This window comes from Agelaius tricolor, unplaced genomic scaffold (genome assembly GCF_023055355.1).
Source record: "Agelaius tricolor isolate 1412-34295 unplaced genomic scaffold, bAgeTri1.0.p SCAF_27, whole genome shotgun sequence".
Taxonomy (NCBI): domain Eukaryota; kingdom Metazoa; phylum Chordata; class Aves; order Passeriformes; family Icteridae; genus Agelaius; species Agelaius tricolor.
In genome coordinates this window covers 5,220,129-5,245,662 of record NW_027269287.1, presented here as the reverse complement: position 1 = coordinate 5,245,662, position 25,534 = coordinate 5,220,129, and the positions used below count along the sequence as shown (strand labels likewise).

Here is a 25,534-nt window from a genome sequence, read left to right as displayed (position 1 = left end):
GTTGATTTTATTTAAAAGAAGCAAGCTGTCATAAATGGCTTTGCATGTCAATGCGTGGACTCCAGTGCTTACCATTGCTCAATGTTTATCAGCTCCTAAACCTCAGCATGCAACATATAGAATTCCATCTTGGGCAATATTTTTATTGAAAGAGCAAAAAATTGGAAGACATTGGAATTGACTGTGCTGCTGGAATAAGTTTGGTTTTGTATAACCTCTGTCGATCTCAATAGGTACCAATCAGAGATCCTAAGTAAAAAAGAGATGCTAATTCATTATTATTGATCGCAAGTTTAATCATCTCCAATGTATACAATTCTTTAATTGTTTCTCAAGAGTCTGCAACATTTTCCACCATGGTGATAAAAAAATATAGGCTCTGTTTTTCCTACACCTCTCACAGTCCTGCATGGATGTCATACCTTGAACTCAACACAGAGGTTCACCAGGATGAGTAATGGAGGGAGGCAAATTAATTATAGGGAAGAAAGTAGAAACATGAACAAACTTTAAAGAGGACAATCAAGAAAGCAGCTTCTGTGACTTTCCCTCCCCCCACATTTCTGTTTTAGTTTTGAAACTTAAGATCTGTCTTGTAAATCAATTTCATGTCCTGTTGGATCCTGCAGTAAGATCACAGCATCTACTCTGCTTTGAAGATTTTTTAGAGAAGTGGCAAATATTGATATTTGAACTGTACAGGAGTCATCAATGCCTGTCATCCTTGACTCCTCCAAGATCACAGATAAATTGTTTCAGCCAACTGCCTAGTACCGTAAAGGTGAAATTCCTTAATCTTGGTGACTTTAAAAACAAGTAGAGTCATAGAATTGTTTGGGCTGGAACAGACCTTAATAATAATCTAGTGTCAACCCCCCTGCCCTAGACAGGGATACCTTTCACTAGACCAGATTGCACAAATTCCTGTTCAGACTGGCCTCGAACACTTCCATGGATGCGACAGCTTTTCTGGGCAAACTGTTCCAGTGCCTCATCACCCTCAGACTAAATTTATTCTCAATATCTGATCTAAATCAGTTTGATGCCATTCCTCCTTGTCCTATCACTCTACACCCTCGTCAAAACACCCTCTCTATCCCTCTTGTAGCCACTTTAGGTACTGGAAGGGGTTCTAAGCTCTCCCCAAAGCCTTTTCCAAGCTGAATAACCACAACCTGCTCAGCCTGTTTTCACAGCAGAGGTAAATTAACCTAAATCTTCCCTAACTTGCTCTTTTCCTACAGTAGCTAGAATAACCACAATAACTAATTTCAGTCAAGTAATGACTGAAAAACAAACTAAACTCTTCTGCTGGAGTGTTGTTAGCATATCCTTTAATATCCTGAGCAGTAAAACAACACTTCCCTTTGTTATCTGCCTCAATACTATTGTATTTACAGAATGATTTGCAGACACCAATTATGTCCGTGGTGATAACTGAATTTCCTCTGTGCCTTCAAAACATGACAACAGATTTTAGTGAGTCAAATCCAAGATCCATCTGGCCTATTATCCTATCTCTAGCCAAGGTCAATAGCAGATACTTAGGAAATAGCGTAAGTACTGGCAAGTGTATTGTAACATTTTATCAGTATCTTGTGGCTGAGGAACATCCTGAACAAGAGGTTGCATCCCTGCATATACTAGATAGGGGGGATTTTTTTTTAATCACTGTTGCGGCATGAACTATGCCCCGGCCAGGCGATGACAACAACAGGGGTGTGACAGATCCCCCTCAAAAGCTGTGCAAATCCCAGCTACCAGCAATGGTTTGGCACAGGAACAAAAGGCAGCAGCATAGGTCTCGGCGTGAAACAGGAGTAGCTTTATTTCATGACCACCGCCCAAGACAAGACTTGGGGTAGATGAGAGCTTTTATAACATCACTCGGGAGGAGGGGTTTAGAGCAGCCAACCAATAGGGGTATGTTTGGGGAGGGGTTGAAGGCGAGATATTTTATATTTGAACCAATAAGGGAGCACTAGGGAGGGGAATAACTTGGGTAAACCAATAGGGTTCTAAAAGACACAGAATAGGCAGGGAATTCTTCAGAAGAGAGGGCAGGTTTGGGGGAGGATTGACACTCAGTGGGAGGTGGGGCAAGCAGGATTCTGGGGAAAAAGGGCAGGGATAGGAGGGATTGACAACTGGGAAGGTTGAGGACTAAAATTTGGTAGGGAGTGGCTGAGTGACAAACAAAAAGATTGACACCTAACTGAACTGAATAACAATGAGGGAGTAGGTCTAATTTTAGAAACACAAGATACAAAATGAGGAGCCTATGCCACTCCAAAGACAGGGGGAAGACAATACAGGGGGATTACAAAACCACAGATTAAACAGTGAACAAAACCACAAATTAAGCAGTGAACCAGCTAGACCAAGAAACGCACTACAACATATGGCCAATGAATTTTCTTCATAATTGAATCTTCTTCATAATTAAAAGTTATTTTTAACTTGCACAATGTTCCTCATTATGAAGTACCATAGCAAAGCACAGACTCTGAAAATTAACTCCAGCCTCCTGCTGTCCATGACCCTATCCAATGTATTCTTACTAAATTATCAATTTTCTCTTTCTGGTCCTTGATTTTCCTGACTTTTGTCAATTTGAGCATCACTGAGATATTCCAGCTCCTATATCTTCCTTATGCCTTTGAGCAGCAGAGTTAACCCAGCTTAAGCCTCTTTTGGGGTGTTGACACTATTAGACTTCATGTGCCCTCCTGGGAAAGGTATGAGTTGATGAGGCATCATCTCTCCTTCCTCTTCTCCCAAGGACCTGAGTGAAAAAGGAAACTTGGGAAAATCAACAGTATTTACAATTGCAATTCGCACTGAAAAAATACCCTTTCTTTGCCTTTGACAGTTATCTCCATGTAGAGCACATGCCACTTGTTGTAATCAGAATAAAAGGGTTTTGTACTCAGATTGCATTTTTTTAGTCACTGATGAATCCACAGGACAACAGACCAATAATTCATGCAAGTGAGGGCAGTGGTTGCCAAACAGAGATACTTTGAAGAAACTCAGCACAGGTTTTGACACCAATTAGGTCAACAGGGATTACTTACCCAATAAGAAAGAAATTATTTTGTATTTAACTCCATGATGCCATAAGAAGGTACCAATGAGCAGCAAGCCAGTAGCGTAACAAACTGGGCAAGTGAAGCCGTATTTGGGGGGGCCAGACTTACTTGTATCCATCAGCCTGAACTCAAGTATTTTCATAAGGGACGTCTGTAGATACTTTCTCTCCTAGGATTTCCCTGAACACCCAGTAAAACTGTACCATTCCAATGTGGGGAACAGCAAGGAGTTATTTTAATAATGGATGATCAGGAAAGGAATTAAGCCAAATGAAGCAAATGTTGTATCTGAGAGCTGTTTACTGGTAACAAAAAGATAAAAGGGAGTTACCCTATGAAAGAGGGCTAGAGAAGACCAAGCAAGAGAAAGAAAAATGGGAGAGAGGGAGGGGGAGACAGAGGGAAGAGACAGCATTACTACCGGGCATTGAGGGGTGCTGTCGATGTCCACGAGGCGGGGCTGTGCACTCTGCCTGCCTGTGGACAGCACCTGAGGTGACAGGCAACCAGACACAAGTTGAGGGGGTACTCGGGCAGGAGGTCTAGAAGCCTGGACAGGTTCACAGCAAGGATCACAGCAGTGGGCAGGCTCAGAGGCAGGGAAGGTTGGACACAGGTGGCTCAGGCAGAGATGCAGAAACAAAGCAGGCAGGACGCTGGTCAGGGACAGAGGGAGGGAGGACAGACGTGAAGGCGAGCAAGAGCCAGCAAGGGCAGGAGAGCCAAAAAAAGGCAGGCCTCCAAGAGCAAGTTTAAAAAGTCCCCAAAGAATAAAAAGGCAAAGTACAGAACAGCCCCCAAAGAGCCCCCAGGTCTTATGATGCAGTTACTTTTTATGCCCCTGGCTCCTCCCAAAATCTGCCTGCTGACAGGAGACCATTGGCCCAGTCCAATGTCCCACTGTGGTCCATTGGTAGAGACCTCTTGCTATTGATTGCAAAGTATCTCTGGAGGGTACAGTGTCTTCACTGTTCCCTTGCTGACTGCCTGTCCCATGAGACATGAACTTGTGGCCAGGCAAAGTCTCCCCAGAGACAAAGCTTTCTTCCATCTTCTCCTAGCTGCTTCCTGGACATGGCATATGTGCAAATCTTCCCCCAAAGGCCTCTGACAACCATTGCTGGGGCATAACAAAACTGAATTGGTTCCTCACAAAAACAAAATATAAATAAATAAAAAAGATTCTATTGGTTTATAACTGGGTCCAAAAACCTCACCAGAAATAAGGAAAAAAACCTCAAAACAAAATGTCTCTTCTTCATTAATGTGAATCATATATTCTCTGCATGAACGTTTTCCTTTCTGTTACCCACTCCAGTTGAGTAAACTGCTTCCTGGTGACATAAATATCTTCAAGTAAATAAAAGCCACTTAGCTACACCCTACGTACTTTGGAAGGAAAAATGAATGAAATTCCAGTAATGCTTTACAGACAGAAGTTGGGGTCCTAGAGTTACCATTTTAAGGAAGACAGTTACCTGCTATGTTTTGCATTATGTCCCCCCATATCTGTGCACGTGTACATGTAGGTATTACTAAATGATAAGTTTATGCAAGTGCATGAATGCCAGCAAAAGTATCTGTTACATTTATGTATGTTCTTGTGCTATATAAATTCAGTATTTTATAATTGGAAATAAAGAAGCTATGCACCTTGTTTTCTTAATTTTAGAGTCTGAGCAACAACCCTCCATGGGCACATTTGTAGACATAGGTAGTGGAGTTTAAATACCCTTAGACTGGTATAAATCTGTACTAATTTGGATTGCCTAAGAGTCAGTATGAGAATTAGCTGTTAATTCTCAAGTACTCATATGCTGCATGTCAGTTAAAATGGCCATTGAAAAAAGCCAACTATTCAAAAAAAAAGAAATTAATTAATTAATTAATTTGAACTTTGTTTTTGCTTGTAGATTTTCATTTCAATGGCAGGACTCCTTTTGCTTGTAAATTTGTGGTTTACATGAGAAAATGGTTTTTTTCCATGTTCTCTGAAAACAGAGGAAATATATAAATGAAAAAATCTGCTTCAATCAATTCAAAACATGCAGCAGAGTATGTATTTTGGAAATTTATATAAACAAAATTTGAAGGGGTAACAGTGAATGAAACACAACATATTTACACAGCATCTGTAAAAATTCACAAACTTCAAAGAACGTTTATTCCTATTATCTCAATTACACAATTGGTTTGTCACTTGGTATTTTACCCAATCTACAAATCTTCCTGCTAGATAGGAAATAAATTCCATTTTCCTTTTTCCTTCAAATCACCTACACATCTGCAGCTATAAGCACGCACCTTCCTTCCTTCCTCCCTCCCTCCACTTCCTTCTGCTATTTCCTTCCTTCCACCACTTCCTTCTGCCACTTCCACCACTTCCTTCCCTGGAACTTCCCATGATTTCCCTTCCCAGAACTCTCCTCCCCACCCAACATCTTCCATCTCCTCTAGGCTAAGCAAGCAGAGAATTGGATCATTATGTTGTCAGCTAGGGGAGAAGAATCCAGCAATTTTGTGGCATGAAAATACTTAAAAAAGAATGTGTGTTTTCTCAGTTACAGCATAAAGACTACAACCATGTGTATCAGCTGAGAAATAGTTTAAATCTGACACTCAAAAATTATTAAATTGCTGTTTGCAAAAGTTGCCCAGGACAAATAATTTTTGCTCCATGTGTTATTTCCTGATAAGTATGTGCTTCTACATCCACTCTTAGTGTAAGACAGTTGGAAGACTATAGGTTAATAGCAGGTCTCTGACCAAAACTGTTCTTGGAGTGAAGAATTCTTTTAGAATTCCACTATAGTAAAACTTTGCAGACTTTGTAGGAAAAAAAGAAGAGTTAAGACAATGCTTTAATAGCTTTTTGACTTTCAAAACACTCATTTATTAACTGCAACCATCTTAGGCTTTTTTTCCTCCTTTAGGGAGGGTTTTGTAAATATTTCACGGTATTTTGGTTTGGTTGTCTGGTTTCAAGGTTATTTGAGAATGAAAAGGAGAAATGAAAAATAAGAATAAGGAGAATGAAAAATAAGAAAAAAAGCTACCATAACTGAGTTCTCTACAAAAATTATTTGAATTCAGCCTGTCTACAGAACAAGGAGGCATTCATAATGGCACATTAATTTGGAGGTGTTTTGTTAATAGTAGCAACAGTTTTATACAAGTCTGTAAAGCCCAAATGACAATGAAAAATATTATAGTAATGAAACTTGATGATCCACACACTTGCATTTCAACATTCTCAATACAATCCACCCATATGAATTCTGAGGATTAGTAAAAGAATATGAGGAATATGAACTCCAGCTGCAATAACCCTCTAGCAGCAGACAGAATTATGTCAATACTAAATTAGGAGGAAATTAGATGGCACTATTTCTTCCCTCTTCAAATGTCTGCTCACATCCCGTAAGCTGTATTTCAGGCCAGTAAACCCATCCTCTATTTCACACTCCTGTACACAGTGTCTTTAGGAATGTAAATGTTTTTAGGCTAAGGTCTCTTAAGTGTGAGAGAATTCTTTTCCCTGAGATAAAAATGAAATAGTACTAGAAAGTATGGCAAATAATACAAAGTATGGCAAATAATGTATTTAAAAGCCATATTCTAAAAAATGGGAGGGAATTGGAGAATACTGCAGGTGGCCAGAGTAGTTTCCCCAGGCAGGTGCTGTCTGGGTGCCTGCAGTACCTAAAGTGTCTCCACTTAAGGCTGCTTTGACAACTCTCCCAGCCCACCAGATACCCGAGCCCAGATGGTGTAATCAATGCCTCACCAGAGAAAATGGTGGTCCTATGAGAGGACTTCTTGCATAGCAGATCCAGCAGGGTTTATTAAGGGAAAATCCAAGGGTCCAGGTGAGGTGAGGGTGAGGCGAGAAACAGGAACAAGCAGGAACACAACCTCTGCTGAAAGGAATCAGACGTGAAGAGCCAGGAGCAGGGGTGGGGCCAGGTTATATAATTGTGGGAGGTAGGCGGGGAAAGGGTGCAACTTATCCAATGGGGAAGGGAGTCAGGGGTGGAGTTAAGGTGGAGTGAAAGAGGATACACCAATGGGGGAGCAGAGTGGGAGGGGTCTCTCAGGGAAAGCCAATGGAGGAACAGGGAGCACAGAACTTTCTGGAACTGGGGGATGAACAGCAGTCAATTGACAACAATGCATTAGCATTAACAAGCAAAGAACTACGGGGAATTGTGCCAGCCTCTCACCCTAACTAAACAGAGGTGTTCTCCCATGGTATTCCAGGTTCATCCAATCCTTGGCTGTCTCCTACAGAATACCATCTTTGGACATAAAGAAAATATAGATCTGAGGTACTTTCTCACAACCCTTTTAGTCCTATTGTTTTTAGTCTTTGTCATGTTGGCACAAATGCTTATGAAACACTTCTTTGTCATGTAGCCCTTAAGAAAAAAATTATGAAAGTTTTTGGGGTTTTTAGTGTCCTGGATTGCTAAGCAAATTGTATTCTATTTGCCATTTGTATGACAGTTGTCTTCTGTTAAGTGGGCAGTTTTCCTTATTTCTTTCACAACCAATCCTCCCTCTGGGGAGCCATCTGCAGATAACAGGCTACTGAATGTCACTGCATGACTGATAAGAATGATAGCATCCCATTTTGAGATGCTCTGTCCAGAGGGAAGAGCCAAGCATTCCTAACCAGATATTATCTTGAGATTCTGGAACACCAGCATGGCTTCTCCACTGGATTTCCCAGAGGAACAGCTGCCTCTTCCACTGGACCTTCAGAGGAAGACTGCATCCTTTTCTACAGGATCCCTGCTCCAACAGAACCACACTTGACACTCCAGGAGGACTGCAGCCACAATTCCAATTGGACTGCTACCAACACCCTGACCAACAGGGCGTCAGGTTGAGTTCTGACTCTGTCAGTGTTTAGTTTATTTTATCTGTTTAGATTATTTTATCTTTTTATTTTCTTCCCTAGTAAAGAACTGTTATTCCTGCTCCCATATTTTTGCCTGAGAGCCCCTTAATTTTTAAAATTTATAACGATTTGGAGGAAGGGGGTCTATATTTTCCATTTCAGGGGAGGCTCCTGCCTCCCTTAGCAGACTCTTGTCTTTCCAAACCAAGACATTTAGTAACAGCATGTTCCTGATTCTTCCCTTGTGCTGAAAAATTGGAATAGGTTTAAACCTCAGTCTTCCTTGTGTCTTCCATTCTAATGTCCAGAGAAAGAGACCTATTAACTAAATAGTATTAATTGAGACAAATAGAACAGTAGCCCTGGGAAGTTTATCATAATCTATTGTGGGTGGCTCAGTCTCTAAACTCCCTCTGTTATACTCCCTCCTTCTTTCTTCATCTGTCATACTCAATCATCCTTTCCATATAAGTTTAAAAAATTAATTTTCCATAAGAAAATGTATACAACCAGAGCAAACAGCAGCCCAAATGTTACACAATACAGAAGTGAAGAGGACGTACTGCCCTTTTGATACGTTTATTCAATATTTAGTGTCAACTTCAACTAACATTTATATAATACGAATATTTTAAAACAAGTTCATTACAATACCCGAGTACATATTCATTGAGTAAATATGCCACAATCAGCTCCACCATCCCATATTCCTTTAAATACTCATTATTTGTCTGTACAAGGAAAAGCAGAAAATGAGGATATCATGGAAAATGAAATTGATTTCATAGCTCTGATTTGACACATTGCTTCTTCATAGCAAGAATTGATGCTCTTTGTTTATCAGCAGGGTATCTATCACTTAATGGTCAGAATTGGCACATTTAAAACTATGATCATTTTACAGTTATTATGTGATCACTTTACAGTTTTTATTTGAATTTCAAATAAAAATTTGGTGTACAAGTAAGATAAATTCAAAACAGTAGAAAATATCAGTTGGAAGAGTGAGATAGTTCCATGAATACATAAGGATTGTGGCTGTAGTTATAAATATTATAATCTTAAAGATTATAATATATACCTAAACCAGCTTTATGTTCTGGCATGTATTTTCTCCTTTTTTCTTGTACAGGGCTGAAATTTTTTTTTTTTTTTTTTTTTTTTGCTAGCTGAGAGGTTGGGTGGCAGCTGTCTTCTTAAATTTAGCTTCAAGTTTATGTTTCACTCCAGTTCAATAACCTGTGTGGACCAAAACAATGACTCTTACCATGGAATATGCTATTGTTATCTAGAGCTAGGGTGTTTAGCATGTGTCACTGAGACATTCAACATTAGGCCATCTTCATATATTCATTATTTGTGGTTTTGGTTTTTTGGTTTTGGTTTGTGGAGGGTTTTTTAGCTATATTGCTATTTTTTAGTTTCTCTGGTTTGTTTGTTTAGCCTGTACTGAATGGACATCCCAATTCTTAAAGCGTAATGCCTGTGATAAGTCATGGAGTGTGAGTACACAATAGAACATACTGAGCTTTTGCTATGAACATCACCTATATAAGGTGGCTCTGAGAGGTAAGTAGTGTACAAATGTGGAGCCTTATTAAAATAGGTTGGTTAACAAGATACCTTCAGGTAACCTCTTTGAGGACAGTCACCTATCATGAGCAGGCTCTTGATAAGTTTTTATGAGTTTACAATGGCATGAATGTCTGCCACCATTTTTCCCCCCCAGTGAAAAAGTAATACGTGGCCTTTACTGTGGGACAAGTTAGAAATCCTAAGCTGATAGTATAAAAAGCAGGGAAAACTAAGTGTCTATTTCAGCACTAGTCAGAAGGGAGATTGGGGGCTGGGTCAAGCTGCAAGGAGCCTACCAAGCCTACTAAGAGACTTGTGGAGATGAGTATAAGGTAGCTTTTAGAGAGGAATTTATTTCATTTGCTGTCTGTTTACTAGTCCTGGAAAGCTGTTAGCCGTACAGCTCTCAGGTTATGTTGTGAATAGTTACCTGTTATCTCCTCAAATGGATTTAGAAGGTTGCTGCTGGTGGGAGACTCCCTTGCTGAAAAGACATGATCATGCACTGTTGTATCATCTGACTAGACATGGTTAAAGCCTTTATACCACATTCTTCAAAACTGCAAATTATGGAGCTACTGCTCTGTCATCTCACTGGGAATTAGTCAGAAAATGTGGGTCACTCTATTTTTTTATGTTTCAAAAGTTAATGTGTCATTTTGGTTACATGTACCTGTCTCATTCCCCCAACCCCAAATTACCAAAGACCATCAGTTGCAAATATTGTTATCCACCTGTAGCAGCACAGTTGCATGCTGGTGAACATGCAGCCTGGTGCCCCCGGGCCAGCCCTGCCCGAGCGGTAGGAGCGGCATCCTTGAGTCGCTGCTCCCTCTCTGTTGAGCTGGTACTGCTCCTTTTTATAGATGGATAATGAGATGATTGGCTCTCGCACTTAAGGGATGAATATTGTGTGAATATTAAGAAAATCTTTAGTGATGTATAGTTATATTATTGTAGTTTAGATGTCCTCTGTTTTCCCCAAGTTCCCTTTTCCCCCCCACTCTGTATTGTTGCCATCAGACAGCCTGGGTTGTCTAGGACAGGTAGAGAGAAGAGTGTGTATGTGCCCCTTGCATGGGGCAGTTGGGAATGCAAAAGCTTGTTGCTTAGGGGATGCGGCATGGCAACACCCGATCTCCAATCAAGTTACAAGAAAGCAGTCTCCACCGATAAATAGCAAAGAAGAGCTGGCTGACAGACTTTGGGAGAGGCCAGGGTTGGCTGATGCAGTCCCCAGGGGTATAAAAGACTCTTGCATCCATCTTAAAGATGAGCTAGCCATGTGGTATGCACAAGGGGCAGTTCCCAGCGCTGCAGCTTTTTCCTTATGTAGTCCTTTTGTTGTCAAGGTTTAAAAAACCTTTTTAAATTTTCAAAGTGAGCAGTCGTTTCTCACACCTTCACGCATCCCTGCTCCAGGTCAGCTAAGCCCAATACTGATGGGTCACAGAGAAGCCCCTGCACAACCAGGTGTTTTCGACTCTCAGCAGTTTCCACACAGAATGCATCCCGTGGCACCGCTGCTGGGCTAGTAACCTCTGTGTCCACAAGGTCCTTGCACAACTGAGCCCATCCCCAACCCTCGTCATGAAGTGCCCTGCATGCCCTGCCACACCCAGTAGCGACCCCCCGCCACCTGCAGCTCTGTGCCTCCCTATCTCTCAGTCAACAGGAGCACAGCCCCCACCGCCAGCAGCCTGCACCGATGGACCAGTGGCTCTGGGCTCCAACGCCCCAACTCCCCAGCAGCGCCAAGCCCAAAGGCTCTTGGTGCCCGTAGCTCTTGCCACTGGTGGCCCCACACCTCCAAACTTCCCTGGTCCACGAGTGCATCCTTCGCCACCAGCAGCCCCACACCCGTGACTCCAGGCTCCAATGCCCCCAACTGCTGCGGCCAACCCCAAACTGGCTGGCAGCGCCGAAAGTCCCCATGCCAGGCACCTCCCCCAGCACACCACTGGCCACCTGGGCCCACGTGGTCCCTGGCTTGGAAACTCTGTGCACTTGGCAAGAACAAAATAATTGGCAAAATGGTTGCCACCAGCAGCCTCCCCACTTCCCACGGTTTTCCACCACTTCTGGGAACTGCCAGCCGCCCAATGCCCTGATCTCATGAAAGCCGCCCTACCAAGTGTGGCCACAAATATGACTCTATGTAGAGTTGGCCCCTGGCCTCCTCCATGCCCGTGGGTCAGGAGAACCACCACGGCATCCTGAGAAACCCTGCTTGCCCACCCCAAGCAGCGGCCCCACTGGCACCAGCTACCACGAAGTCACTGCAGGCAGGCACGTGTCTTGGCTGGTAAGCTCTGGAAGTTATTGTGCTGCTCGTGCACCAGAAGCTCACTGCACTGAGTGCTGTGCACCCCGCTCCTCCAAGTGGAGTAGCTACGCGGTTTCCTTCCCCTCCCCATGTGCTGTGACTACTCGCCGTAACATGAACACCATTTCTACTGAATGGTGACTTTCGCCATCACTCTAACACCTTTTATATCTGGTGATCCTCAATCTGACATTTCCAGATGCTCGCAGACAAGCCCCCATTTTGTGAGAAACGACTGCTCACTTAGAAAATTTAAAGGGTTGATTAAACCTTAACAAAAATACAACAAAATGACCACATAAGGAAAAGCAGGCCTGGAAGCTGCCCTTATGGCTGGCTACCATGTGGCTAGCTCATCTTTAAGATGGATGCTTAGTCTTTTATAGTCCTGGGGGGTTGCATCAGCCAGCCCTGGCCTCTCCCAAAGTCTGTCAGCCAGCTCTTCTTTGCCATTTATCGGTGGAGACTGATTTCTTTCAATTTGATTGGAGATCAGGTGTTGCCATGCCGCAACACCTGATCTCCAATCAAATAAAAAGAAAGTAAGCAACAAGCTTTTCCATTCCCAACTGCCCCATGCCAGGGGCACATGTGCACACCTTTCTACCTGTCCTAGACAACCCAGGCTGTTTGATGGCAACAATACGGGAGTGGGGGGGAAAGGGAACTATGGGGAGAACAGAGGACATCTAAAGTACAATAAACATAACTATACATCACTAAAGATTTTCTTAATATTCACACAATATTCATCCCTTAATTGTGAGAGCCAATCATCTCATTATCCATCTATAACTCTAGGAAAGAGTGGATATTGTGAGCAAATCGACTGTCACACACAATTTGCCAAATTCTGATTTGCTCTTAGGAAAATATCTGTTAATTCTGTTATGGGGACGGGAGACGGTAAGGCGCTAGTGGGCATGGACCAGGTGTCTGGTTGTAGCCACTGTGGGAATACAGGATTTTGAGGTTGGATTTACTTGTCGCACTTTTGGCCTTGCCCATGCCTCCTAAGACCTGTGAACAGAGTAAACAGAAGGGGTAAGATGTGGGGGGAAGTGTGAAAGGAAAGTCTGGTGTTTCCTTTCACATACTTTATAGAGGTTGTTTGGTTTTGCTCAGTTTCCCATCCAAAAGTGATCTCGAAGCCTTGTCTAAGGGCCCGGGCTGCCATGTTACCAGCCTCTGGATAAAGTGGAATGTTGAAAAACATAATCCTTCAAATTGATGATTACAAGTGGCCACTCTCTGCCTGGAGTGAGGAAAGCGGTGCAGCTCCTGCTGCCTGAAACTCTGGTTTTCTGGAACCAATGTTGGCTGTGACAGAGTTTTTAGCTTCTGGGCAGGGTACTTGGGATGTAGGTCTCCTCTTTGCCCTGCCCAAGGGGTTTGCTCTTGCTGGAAAGGCTATTTTTTCTCCTGTTTTGCAATTATAGTACTCTGTGCATTATATTTATAGGGTATGCTCACGTATTAAATATGTTGATACAGATCCCCTGGAGTGGCCTTTGGATTTTTATAACCCCTTCACTGCCTTATTATTTTTCAAGGCAGCATTTTTCTCCACTTTCGTCGACTTAATGGAAAGGCAGACAGAACAAGTCCTAAAAACTAGGGAGCAGACAGAGAGAAGATTTCAGTAAGGGGTTTCCTTAGGATTTTCTTGAGAGCCAGGAGGAAGAGGTGAGTGAGTGAGAGACATGACAAAAACAGCTCCTCTTTGGGATGGGCGGCAGGGACACTGCACAGGGTGGGGGGGGGGGGGGGGGAACAGGGGTGGAGAAACCACAACACCTAGAGGATCGTCCTTGAGAAAAGAGGCAGGCTATGCCAGGAATCACTGGCTGGGGATAAGTATATTTCTCATAAGTATTCAAATATTACGTTAATTATCGCCACTGCAGACTTTCACTCAAGTTCATATATATATATATATATGTATGAATTTTCTAAGCACCCAAAACGATGCTTGTCCTGCATTGTTTGGTCTTTTTTGGCAAAAGGCTGGCTTTGAAACCAGGGGGACATTACAGCTGTTTTGCCAGTTAGCATGATTTGAAAGTGAGCCTGTGTAGCACTTAAGCCTGCTCTCAGCAATCAGGCTTTAGACTCACGAGGCTTTGATTGTAGGAGTTGCCTTATTTGTATTGATACAGATGAACCAGCTCCTGGAGCATACAGGACTGCACCTGACACAATCACTGAGTTCAGGATTAGTGCAGGGAATCAGGAATTCACTGTGCTACATGGCAATCTCAGCCCCACATTAGAGTCATCACTCATGCAAAATGACCCAAATTTGCAATAAGCACAATTAGCAATCCAAAGATGCATTTTAATTTAGTGGCTGACATTTGCTTGCATTTTAATAATGATTATGTGCTCCTTAGTATGCAAGGCGGAGGCAGATAAACTTTTTACTCCCCTGTGAGCCCTAACAAAGTGTCCTAACTGCAGACCTTGATATTTGAGACAGACAAGAAATTTTGTGCTCTGTAACCTAAAGGGTGGGTTTCTTTATTTTGTTCAGAGTTTACATTACTACAATAGAAAGGGTTTGGACGTTTTTGACAAGTTTTTGCTTTTCTCTCTCATTAAGCAATCACTTCCAATTTAAAGGACAAAATGTTGCTGTCTTAAGTGTTTCTCTCCCTACCAAATTGTTCAAGCATTCCCATACCTAAATCACCTACCATTCCTGTCCTTGGAAGAGAGATGCTTCACTGAAGTTAAACTGCTCAGAGTGAGAATCTAGCAAAGTAGTTTCACTCTTGATCACTCGTGACACCCAAACAGCTTGAATTCAGAAAAGAAATAAAAATCTGAGCTCTATTTACCTTGCTTTAATGTATCTAGGTATTGAAATTTCTGCCTATGATGTGGAGGGGGGGGGGACAAGGGGGACAGTCAGGAAGTGAAAAAAGTATGGATTAAGCAATAATTTGGAGCAAAAAGTATGCAGCTCAAAAGCTAAAGCTCCCATTGTAGAACAGAAAATTTAATGAGCTTTTAATGGCATGCAATGCTCAGATTTGTTGGTTGACAATGCAATCAATATGCTGATTAGGGTTGCTTGGGTTTTTTTACTAAACATTGACTGAATCAAAACAGTTAGTCCTTGTTGTTTTGCTTTGGGATCTCTTGTGGAACAAATGGACATTTGGAACAGAGATTGTCAATAAAGGTGAATGTGCTCCAGGTATCATTTAAATCTGGTGATAAAATTCTTCTGATAAATATTTTTAAGCATTTTAAATCCACAGTGTTTGCCTAGTGAATTGTGAACTCTGTTTAAAGAAACAGTAAGTAGGCCTAGAAAGGCCTTCCGTCAATCCTTGTTTCTTTCTTGGATGGTGAATATTACATTTTATTTGGGTTTTTTTTAGCGATACCTTCAGAATTACTTTTGGACAAAAATACAGGCAATAAACAGAATTTGAAGATTTAAACTACATGAAGTAGTACATAGAGGAGAAGTTACTATTCCCTGGATATATTAGAAGTGTAATTAAAGTTTTTGTGAATCCACATGAAACATTTATGCATGTAAAACTAGATTTCTTTTAATATCAGATGCTGGTTGATTTTTTTTCTTGTTGTCATCTCTTTAAAGAGACATCCCTTTAATGTGAAATGAGATTGCTTTTTATTTTAGTGGACTCAAAGAAAATCAACAAAACAGAACTCCATTGGTATTAACACCCCAATGGGGAGGGTGACTATTGTTCTTTTATATATGCTGACTGTAAATATTTAGCCTATTGAATGCTCAGACAAACCTTGGATTGCACAGATCAATTATCTTATTGACAAAATATGCACCTGTTTTAAGACAATTATTATTGTTTTGATTGCCTGTCTGCTTTGGATTGTATGGATTAACAAGAGAGAGAAAAGTGAATTAAAAGAAGAAAAAGACGAAAACCCAGGAGAATTACAGACCAGAAGCTTTGCATTTTATATTAATGATGAAGTTCCTATTCTGTAAGTCCCAATTATATAAATCATCGAGTTATTCACGATTATCTGATATTCTCACAATTATCAGATTCCTTTAAAATCCAATAAGTATCTATCTGTGTTTTATCTATTCTTGTTTATAACCCAAGAGGCTAAAAGCTTTTGACTGGCATTTGACTTCTGACCTCACATAAATGTTATCTTATCAGTTCCTGCTTGTTAACTTGTATTTAGTGCTTGTCCCTGATGGCTTTTAGATAAAGGGGTTTTTATTATATTTCCTATTGAAACTGAACCATTCGCTTTGTTCTTCATCTGCAGTCTCAGCCCACTGAATAACCTTGTAACCTACCAATTTTTGCTGAATAGACTAAAAACCAAACTATTTACAGTTTTTAAGAAACCTTACTTTTGTCCACAAAATTGTTGCTGGACTTGATCTAATGTTTTGTAAGACTGTGTGGTCTTTTTTAGCAAGTTCATGATCCAATGTTGAACATTACCTTCATATTGTTTCCATAACTTTTAAACCAAGAGCAGAGGAGTTAATACACTCATACAAAGTTGTATTTTCTATGCAAATTTGAGAACCCTCCCTAAAGATCTTTTTAACACACTATATATGTATTAGTCGTACATATATATAAATATTAATCATCTGCTAAAATGGTGTCACTGTTGGATAAATCTATGCTAATTTTGCCTATTATATTTAAGGGATTTCTTCTATGTTATTCATCTGTGAAGGGATTTCTTTTATATTATTCATATTCATCTGTGTCTTTCTGTCCTCCTCATGCACCCAAACTTGTTGATATCAGTGTGATGACTCAAGTGCAGATGTTCCTCCAGACAAACCTGTGTGATGTTCCACTGTGTGTGTATATAAGCTTAATATGTTTAATATATTTTGTTACTCTTTGCAAGAGTGTTAGGGGGATGTAGCTGCAGTTCCTCTAGGACATTTGTTAATGGACATTTTCCATTAAGTTTCTTATAGAAAGTGCTCTATAATCATGGACAAAAAATGAAAAGGCAGCCATCTTGTAAGTGTCATATTGCACTTTTACTCTGTGGTTCTTTTCCACAGAGCCTTTCTTTTATTTTTTTGTTGTATTTGCTTTTACCTTGTTTGACCACAAAGATAGTACTTGATGTGCAAAAAAAAAAAAAATTTAATTGGTCCATATGCAGCAAAAGTATTCCCCTTTGCCACTTCAGGCAGTCACTGTCTAGTGGTTACAAGGAAATTGGAAATTACATCTAATAATTCTTGCATTCTGTGGCCCTTTGTGGAAATGTATTTGCACAAAGCAAATATGTAGACAAAATATTACTATTGTAAACAAGATCAATTTGCCTACAAAGTAATGTGCAGGTATGCCATTCAGGAACACTAAAACAAGTGCTCCTGGAAATCTCCTGGATGAACCCTCCCCTAAATTAACTTTGTTCTGGCTAATATTTACTGAAAAAAAAACTGATTACTGTTTTAAATGTTCACATTGTCACTGTGGAAAGTTTAAGAGATTTGATACTTGTTAATGTTGCTTATATTGCAACAAAATAAATATTTAATACAATTCTTATCTTTGTACTTAAAATACTGTGTAGTTTAAAGATGTAGGCTCAAAAATAAAATGTCAAACCCCCCCAAAAAATCTGCTTATTGTAATTTAGATTTCATAAATGAGTATTATGATGTTCCTACCTGGTTAGATTTTTTTAGAAGGAAAGTTACAATTTGAATATTCACAACTTGGCCATCAGAAACCTGAAAATAAGAGTGTAAAGCAATTTGTCAATGAAATAAATGCCGTCAGCAACAGTCATTAACATGCATACTGTTCAGTTCCGCATTAGCTGCTCCAGATGTAATTGATTAAGCTGGTATTGGCAAGTTAGTGACTAACTTTTAGTAGTAGTCTGAACGTAGTCAGTTTAAATTAGTTTGAAAACTTGCTGAAAATTAGAAAACTTTTCCCTTCCAAAGGAAAAAAAAAAAAGGAAAAAAAGGAAAAGGCCTAAAATGTAAAATAGAATCACAACACTAATTAAGCCTGTGTTTTGTTTCATCGGCTTTTTGTTGAATACAAAGCACGTTGAAGTGCTAATTATTATTAACAAATCAGAGAACACAGATAATTAATGACTGTAGTGGTTCAGAATAATAACCCCTGTTCAGGCATCCACTCAGAAAAAACAGAAAAAGGATAGAGGAAAGGTAAGGGGAAGGGTTCAGAAAGGAAAGGTTTGGAAAGGAAAGGAAAGGTTCAGAAAGGAAATGAAAGGTTCAGAAAAGAAAGGAAAAATGAAAGGACAAAGGAAAGGGAAGGAAAGGGACAGTTCCAGGAAGGGAAGGTTCGGGGAAGGTTCTGGGAAGGTTCCAGGAAAGTTCAGAGAAGAGAAAGTTCCAGGAAGGGAAAGTTCTGGGAAGGTTCAGGGAAGGGAAGGTTCAGGGAAGAGAAGGGAAGGGAAGGTTCAGGGAAGGGAAGGGAAGGTTCAGGGAAGGTTCAGGGAAGGGAAGGTTCAGGGAAGGGAAGGTTCGGGGAAGGGAAGGGAAGGTTCAGGAAAGGGAAGGGAAGGTTCAGGGAAGGGAAGGTTCAGGGAAGGTTCAGGGAAGGGAAGGTTCAGGGAAGGGAAGGTTCAGGGAAGGGAAGGTTCAGGGAAGGTTCAGGGAAGGTTCAGGGAAGGGAAGGTTCAGGGAAGGGAAGGTTCGGGGAAGGGAAGGGAAGGTTCAGGAAAGGGAAGGGAAGGTTCAGGGAAGGGAAGGTTCAGGGAAGGTTCAGGGAAGGGAAGGTTCAGGGAAGGGAAGGTTCAGGGAAGGGAAGGGAAGGTTCAGGGAAGGTTCAGGGAAGGGAAGGGAAGGTTCAGGGAAGGGAAGGGAAGGGAAGGGAAGGGAAGGGAAGGGAAGGGAAGGACTTGCATGATATTGTCCCTCTGCCTGAAGTCCAATATTTGCTCCATAGGTAGATAAATATATTTTGATAAATGTATTTTTTGGTCTCCTTGTTGCTGAGTTTTAAAATATTAAATTCACCAGTGTTCACTGGAGTCTAACTATGAAGTCCTCAATTGAGGACTATTCTGAGAGTGTTAATTGAGAATGACACAATACCATTTTACCAAGTTTTTTTAAGTACTGATATTCATAGAATATAGACTCGCATATTCATACACAAACACACATTAGATATGTGTACACACATATATACATATATCTAAAGACCTTTCAAATGTATGTATATTTATAGACAACTGCACACACACACACACACACACATGTGTATATATATATATATATATATTTATTTATGCTGTCTTTCTCTGTACTTCTGAATATCTGCACGGCCAGGTTCCACCTGTATAACAATTGTGAAGATTATTATTGAGATTATTGCATTAAAGAGAGTGCATAAGTTGTCAGAAACACTTTGAAACAGTCAACTTTCTTGTCCAGGGTGCTACTGAACAAGAGGCTCAAACTCAATTGAGTATAAATGTCATATTAGCAGTGGAGCTAACGAGCCCTCATCTGCTTTGTATCTGTTTCTTGTGCTTGGATTTGCCCCTGTCTGAATAAGATATGTAGGCCAGCTGATGCTTTGTCTGCATTTAGACATAAATTTTAATAAGGGAGAGTTCACACTGTAGCACTCTCCCTGCTTGTAGCAGTAATAAGGGTCTCCCCTTGTTGGGGTTTGACACTGGCTAGAAGCTAGGGACCAACAAAAAAACATTCACTCATCCTCCTCTAGTTGAGCAGAGGAGGGGGAAAGAAAAACCAAAAGGCTCATGGGGTGAGATAAGGATTAGGAGAAAACACTTTAAGGACAAAATCGACTCAAAACTAATAGGTATAAAGAAAAATGTATTAAAATAATAAAAGGATAATGAGAGCTAAAATAAACCATTAGAATGCCTCCCCCCCCCTCCCCAGCCCTACTTTCCTTCCCACTGATAGTGGAGGGAGACAAAACATGGGGGTTTAGTCAGTTTGTCACTTCTAGAATCTTTCTTCAGTTCACCTAAGGAGAAGAGTCTCCTCATAGGGTCCTTTCCATGGACTTCTCCAACATGGTTCTAATATTTAGGAGTAGCAGTCCTCTCCAACTGGCTGTAATGTGAGTCTCTCCCATGGGCAAAATAGTCTTCTTTAAGTACATGGCGTCATTTTAGTTCATGGGGTGTAGTTTCTTAAGGATGATTTGTTGTAAGTTTTTAAGGATGAGTTTGGAAGCAAGGGTTCTCCTTCTCTATCTTCTCTCTGAGTTTCCTACTAGAATACAGCTTTTCAGCATCCATGCGCTCCAGATCCATGCGCTCCAGTGTGAACACCTTTTCCCAAAGGCAGCGAGTGGGTCTCTGCATCCATGCATGCACTTTATGAATTACAGGGAAACAATTTGTTGTATTAGTCCTCATCATGGCTTGTAGAAGAATCTCAGCTCTGATGACCAGAGCATCTCCTGCCTCCTGCTTCTTCCCTCCTTACCAAAAAATCAAGTAATGCAAAACTAACACACTCCTTGACAATACCCAGGGTTCACAATTTCATCAGACTTGTAAGAAGCTAGTATGTTTCGTGGCATTTAGGTAGGAACTGGACAACAAGGCCTAAAGTAACCAGGTGAAATAACTATGATATTATCATGCACACACTCACATGCAAATATAGAATGATTAAAACTACCAGAATTCCTTAGCAAATAGATCAAAATGTTAAAGGATATAAAAACATGTTTACTTTAAGTATGTTTTAGCCTTCCTGTTCCCCACAGTATTTTGGCTTTTAGAGAATCACTTTAGAGCAGTATAGCAGAGTTTGACAGAGTAATTTTTTTAAAGATAAATATCTTTCAATTTTTAATTTATTATTCCCTTTAATCTCAGAGAAACAGTAGGGCACAATTGAAAACATTCAGCTGTTTTCAATATGTCCCAAAATTTAAGAATCCTGGCATTCAAAACTGTGTAACTCCTGTTAACATCAAAACACTGATTGTTTCAGCATCATTTGTCCAAAGCCAGTTTATAAAATTAATTGATCTCTCCTTTGCATACCAGAGATCTAATGGTAACTCTGCCTTCATATTACAGAAGAATGTGACTCTTCAAATTACAGAAGAATAGAAGAGTTCTTAACATTTTTACCACAGAGCTATGTTGGAATCACAATAAAGCATACAAAGACACACTTGAAACACTCAACAGATGCATTGTTCTGTTGCACTTTTTAATTTGAGCTTTACATCTTGACTAAATTTTTTTTGGACATTTTTGACACAGATTTACCCTGCGTTGAAAAAATGGATTTACAATGGGGATTAACTTGGCCTATTACACTAACATCTCTATGTCTTCATCTGTATCAAGATGTTTTTAAGCTTTTTTTAAAACTAAATGAAGAATTGCTCCTATAAATACCATTCTGACAGGAAGCACAGAGAAGAGTGAGGAAAAAAAGGAGAGAGAACTAAGTACAGGCAACAAAACTCCTTATAGCTTTTATTCTATGATCACAGAGCACCATTTCCAGTTAATGCTACTGACACAACACAAGACTTTATTATTCGATACAAACAACACATATTGAGCATCTATGGGACACTAGATAACACCTATTAGAGAAGGATGATCTTCATAACTCACATGTTGGTTTACCACTTCATTTTATTAACTCTCATTTATTAGACAGTAGTAGTGCTTTGCACTATAACAACAGCTAACTTCTTCAGGGCTAACTGTGTTACAGATTTTCCAATGCTAGTCTTTTGGGGATTCTTCTGAAGAAAGGATTGCACATATGATTTGTTTATGCATTGAAAGGTAGACAGAAACAACAGATAAAAATGAGGGGCTGCTTGGTTTTCTGTGCATGCAGCCCTCTGTACAAAGCTGACTAAGCCTCACCTGTTCCCTTCCCTGAAAGCATAGGAAAGTAAAAAATTCATCACTGACCTTGAGGTCAGAGGGACTGGGAGGGGGCGCAGAACTTGCATGCTGACCCTCATCTCCCCTTTGACAGCATGGGACTAGCATAAGTAATTACCTGATCACTACCCACTCATGGTCAGTCTATTTGGGGCCTCTGCTATGGTTTAGAGCTGCACAAATCATCATTCTTGTGAAGAATGAGAGGGATGTGACCAGAGCATCAAGAGGGGCTGGAGAATTCCTAGTCCTAAGTCTTACAAATGCTGCCTTTATGTTCTGATTTGTAGAAGGAGAATATTCTTCTAGTCAGTATTTTGTTTGTTTGTTTGTTTGACATGTTTGTAATACTTACAAGTGCTTGAGATATACTTCCTAATGCCCAAGGAACTGAGACAGAGTAAAGGCTTGTAGCACCTTAAAGAATGTTCCTGACAGATTGCTAGCTTGCTTCCAAGGCTCCACCTTACCACAGTTACTCTGCCCACTACTCTGCTTCTCTGAGAAGCAGAATATTAATTTTAAAATTCTTGTTCTGACCTGCAGGACCTTCAGTGGTCCAGCTCCTGCACACAAGCACAAGATCTTTTCCCCAGCTGCACTGCAGATTGCAGTCCACTCATCATCATCTACTGCTGGCTCTAATACCAACATACCAAAGAACTTCCCCTTTTTTTTGCATTACACATCTCGAATGCTTTGCTGATTTGTAGCCCGTTGACTCAGGACAAGATTTTTTACACACAAATGCCACTTGGGACACTGCAGTATGTACCAGCCCATTGCTGATATAGTTATGTTCTGATTATGCTGTTATGACTTTGTTTTTCAGATACTTTACTGTATATTAAAACAATGTCCATGAAGCCTCAAGATACAATACAGAGAAAAATGCATCAAAACCTCTCTGTGCTTTTTAAAAGGAAATATTACCATCAGAGACATGTATTTTTAAATTCTTTTAACAAGTAGTTTTATCCACTTTTAATAGTGGTTAAATCAAATCACAACACACCTTTTAGCACTGATGAATTGCTCAGCAAGAAGGCACTTGCTCAGTAATATGATTTTTAGGGGAACAAAAAGTGCTATCAGAAAGCATATTTCAAGTTAATTGAACAGAACAGTAATGACTTAAATGTCACACAGTAGATAAAATGAGGAGTGCCTAGTTTTAGCAGTGATATATTTGATTTGTCTGTTTTATGTTGTGTTCCATTTGAAATAGCACATTTAGAGAGCATTAAGTTTTCTATGCATATAGAGGTGCATGCATACATTAATATTGTGTGCATAGCTTAGCTGTGCGAACCAATGTATTAAAAATATGTACTTTCATATATTCTGAATAATGGGGCATATACATCCAACTTAAGACTGCCTTGTATTCAGGTGGCACAGGCAGTAAAAACCTATCTCCTTTAATGCTTTTCTTAAAACTTACTCACTCTTTGAGATAAGAGGGCTCAAGAGAGTAACTTCACAGGTCAGGTCATGTTTGTACCAGTAGTGGTGTTTGGCAGTATCGCATGGGGAAGTTTTCTTTACCTCACTGCTGCAAAGGTCCACTCAGCTCATATACATCCATCCAAAAATGCATTTTTCCATAGTGATTAGAACAACTTTGGCCTTGTCTTTGTGTGAAATACAAATTCAAACAACACTAGAATTAAAATACTAGAGCTCTGAAATTGTGATTGCTAGAGTTCAAGCTGACTAATTCTTGTTTCAGTTAATTAAACAGTTCTGCTCACTTCCAATTTTGATTATTTTTTGTAAAATGCCACCAATTTGTATCAGTGATGATATCTTATGCCAAAGAGTTCCAGATTAAGAATTTTCTTTAAAACACTTTCGAGACTCTTACCTTCACAAGTAAACATGCCTCAAATCAGTTGGTCTCCAAATGCATCTCATCTCTTACCATCTCTGCAATAAGATTGATAGCTTTTTGTTGTAACTTTGCCTTTTAAAGAGCTTATTGATTTTCTTTAGTATTCTGCATGCAAGAAACACATGGAGTAGAACAAATGCCTTTAGAATTTGTTATTTTCTTGACATGCAACATTTGCCATTAATGTGACCAAATAAGCATTAATAAATTGGGAGGCCAAAGACCTACTTGTTGACTAAAATTAAATGGTTTGAATAGGTCAGAATCATCTTGCCTTTGGCAGTATAATCTCTAGTATCAGAGACTATTTTCTTTGCAATCTATTTGTTCTACTGTTTTAGAAATGTGATTTTGAGTGTTTTTTGGTGTTTTTTTTAGCCGCAACATAATTCAAAGGAAGAATTAAAAATGTCAGAATTAGAGAGTTTGTAACTTCCTGATAGTTGTTGAGACTTCACTACATTAGCTTTTCCTAGGGATTTGTGTGTGGAGCAAGATTTAGATTCACTGTGAGCAGCCCGGCAGAGATCCTTCTTTCAAGGTTCTGGTGGACAAAAAGCTGGACATGAGCCTACCAGTTGCATGTGGAGCATAGAAAGACAACCATGTTCCAAGCTGCATACTAACCAGCCTGGTCAGCAGATGGAAGGAGGAGGAGGATTGAAGGATGAGGAGGTCTGTTCTGACCTCCTGAGACCTTCACCTGGGGTTTTGTGTGCAGCTCTGGGGTCCTCAGCACAAGAAAGGCAGGAACCTCCTGGAGTGAGTCCAGATGAGATCTGCAAAGGTCATCACAGGACTGGAGCACCTGTGCAAAAGAGACACGCTGAGAAAGTTGGCAATCATCAGTCTAGAGAAGAAAAAGCTCCTGGGAGACCTTAGAGCCCTTTTACCTAAAGATGGCGTTTTAAGAGCAATAATGAATTTTTACACAGGCAGTTAGTGACAGGACCAGGACAAGCAGTTTTAAACTGAAAGTGGAGGGATTTAGATTAGATGTTAAGAAGTTCCTTACTGTGAGGGTGGTGAGGGAAACTGGATGGACACTCCATCCCTGGAAGGCTAGGCTGGACAGGACTCTAAGCAAGCTGCTCTGATGAAAGGTGTCCCTGACATGGTACAGGCTTGGAATGAGATTATCCATACAGATCCTTCCAGCTCAAACCATCCTGTGATTCTATGAATTACCCTCCTAGGTTCCTCAGGAGGCAGATAAAGCTTGACAAAATAGGAACAGACGTTAAGTATTTTCTACAGAAATACTATTTATCTATTTAAGTAGAATGCTCCTATTTGTTTCTAACTCATGCATAAGGGACCACAGCGACGCATTTAAAACCGCACGATTTTCGACAAAACTGTTGAGCAACGCGACTGTTCCCCATGGCTGTTTTGGGACGGACTATCCAGGTGTATCCCTTTCGGACAGATCCAGGTAGTGCGCAGCAAAGGAGAACACCTATTTCCCTCGGGCCAAGCGACTCTGCCTCGTTCCTCGGAGAGCCTCCCTTGGGTACCGCTAACCGTAGCCACGACCGCGTACAAGCCCACCCACCCTTCCGCCCTCACGCCGCAACATTGCGCATGCGCAGCGCCGACACGGGAGAGGGCGATGTGACCTCGGCGCATGCGCACTCCCTGCTTCCCCCCCACTCCTCCGCCGGGCTCCGTTCACGCTGCCCCCGTGTCAGACCTCTCTCCGCTCTGCCCGCTCCTCTCCCGGTGCTCCAGCGGTGCCGTGCCTCGCGCGGGGGGTCGGGAGTTGGAGAAATTCCGCGCTCGGGGCGACCTCCCGCGTCACGTGGTTGGGGTCGCGGCGGTGCCCTGCCCGGAACAGGCTGGCCCCG

At 40.8% G+C, this 25,534-nt stretch overlaps 1 long non-coding RNA gene across 2 annotated transcripts; it reads right to left on the bottom strand.

The window, feature by feature from the left end:
* Window positions 1-1,820: 1,820 nt before the first annotated feature.
* LOC139600422 (uncharacterized) lies at window positions 1,821-25,504 on the bottom strand. Of its 2 annotated transcripts, none has more exons than XR_011682518.1 (4): window positions 24,315-25,504; window positions 23,661-23,722; window positions 17,571-20,241; window positions 1,821-2,785 (listed from the first exon to the last, which is right to left on the bottom strand). It is a non-coding gene; the product is annotated as an uncharacterized lncRNA (long non-coding RNA). The 2 variants fall into 2 exon arrangements; XR_011682519.1 differs by lacking the exon at window positions 1,821-2,785 and adding an exon at window positions 9,999-10,054.
* Window positions 25,505-25,534: the final 30 nt, after the last annotated feature.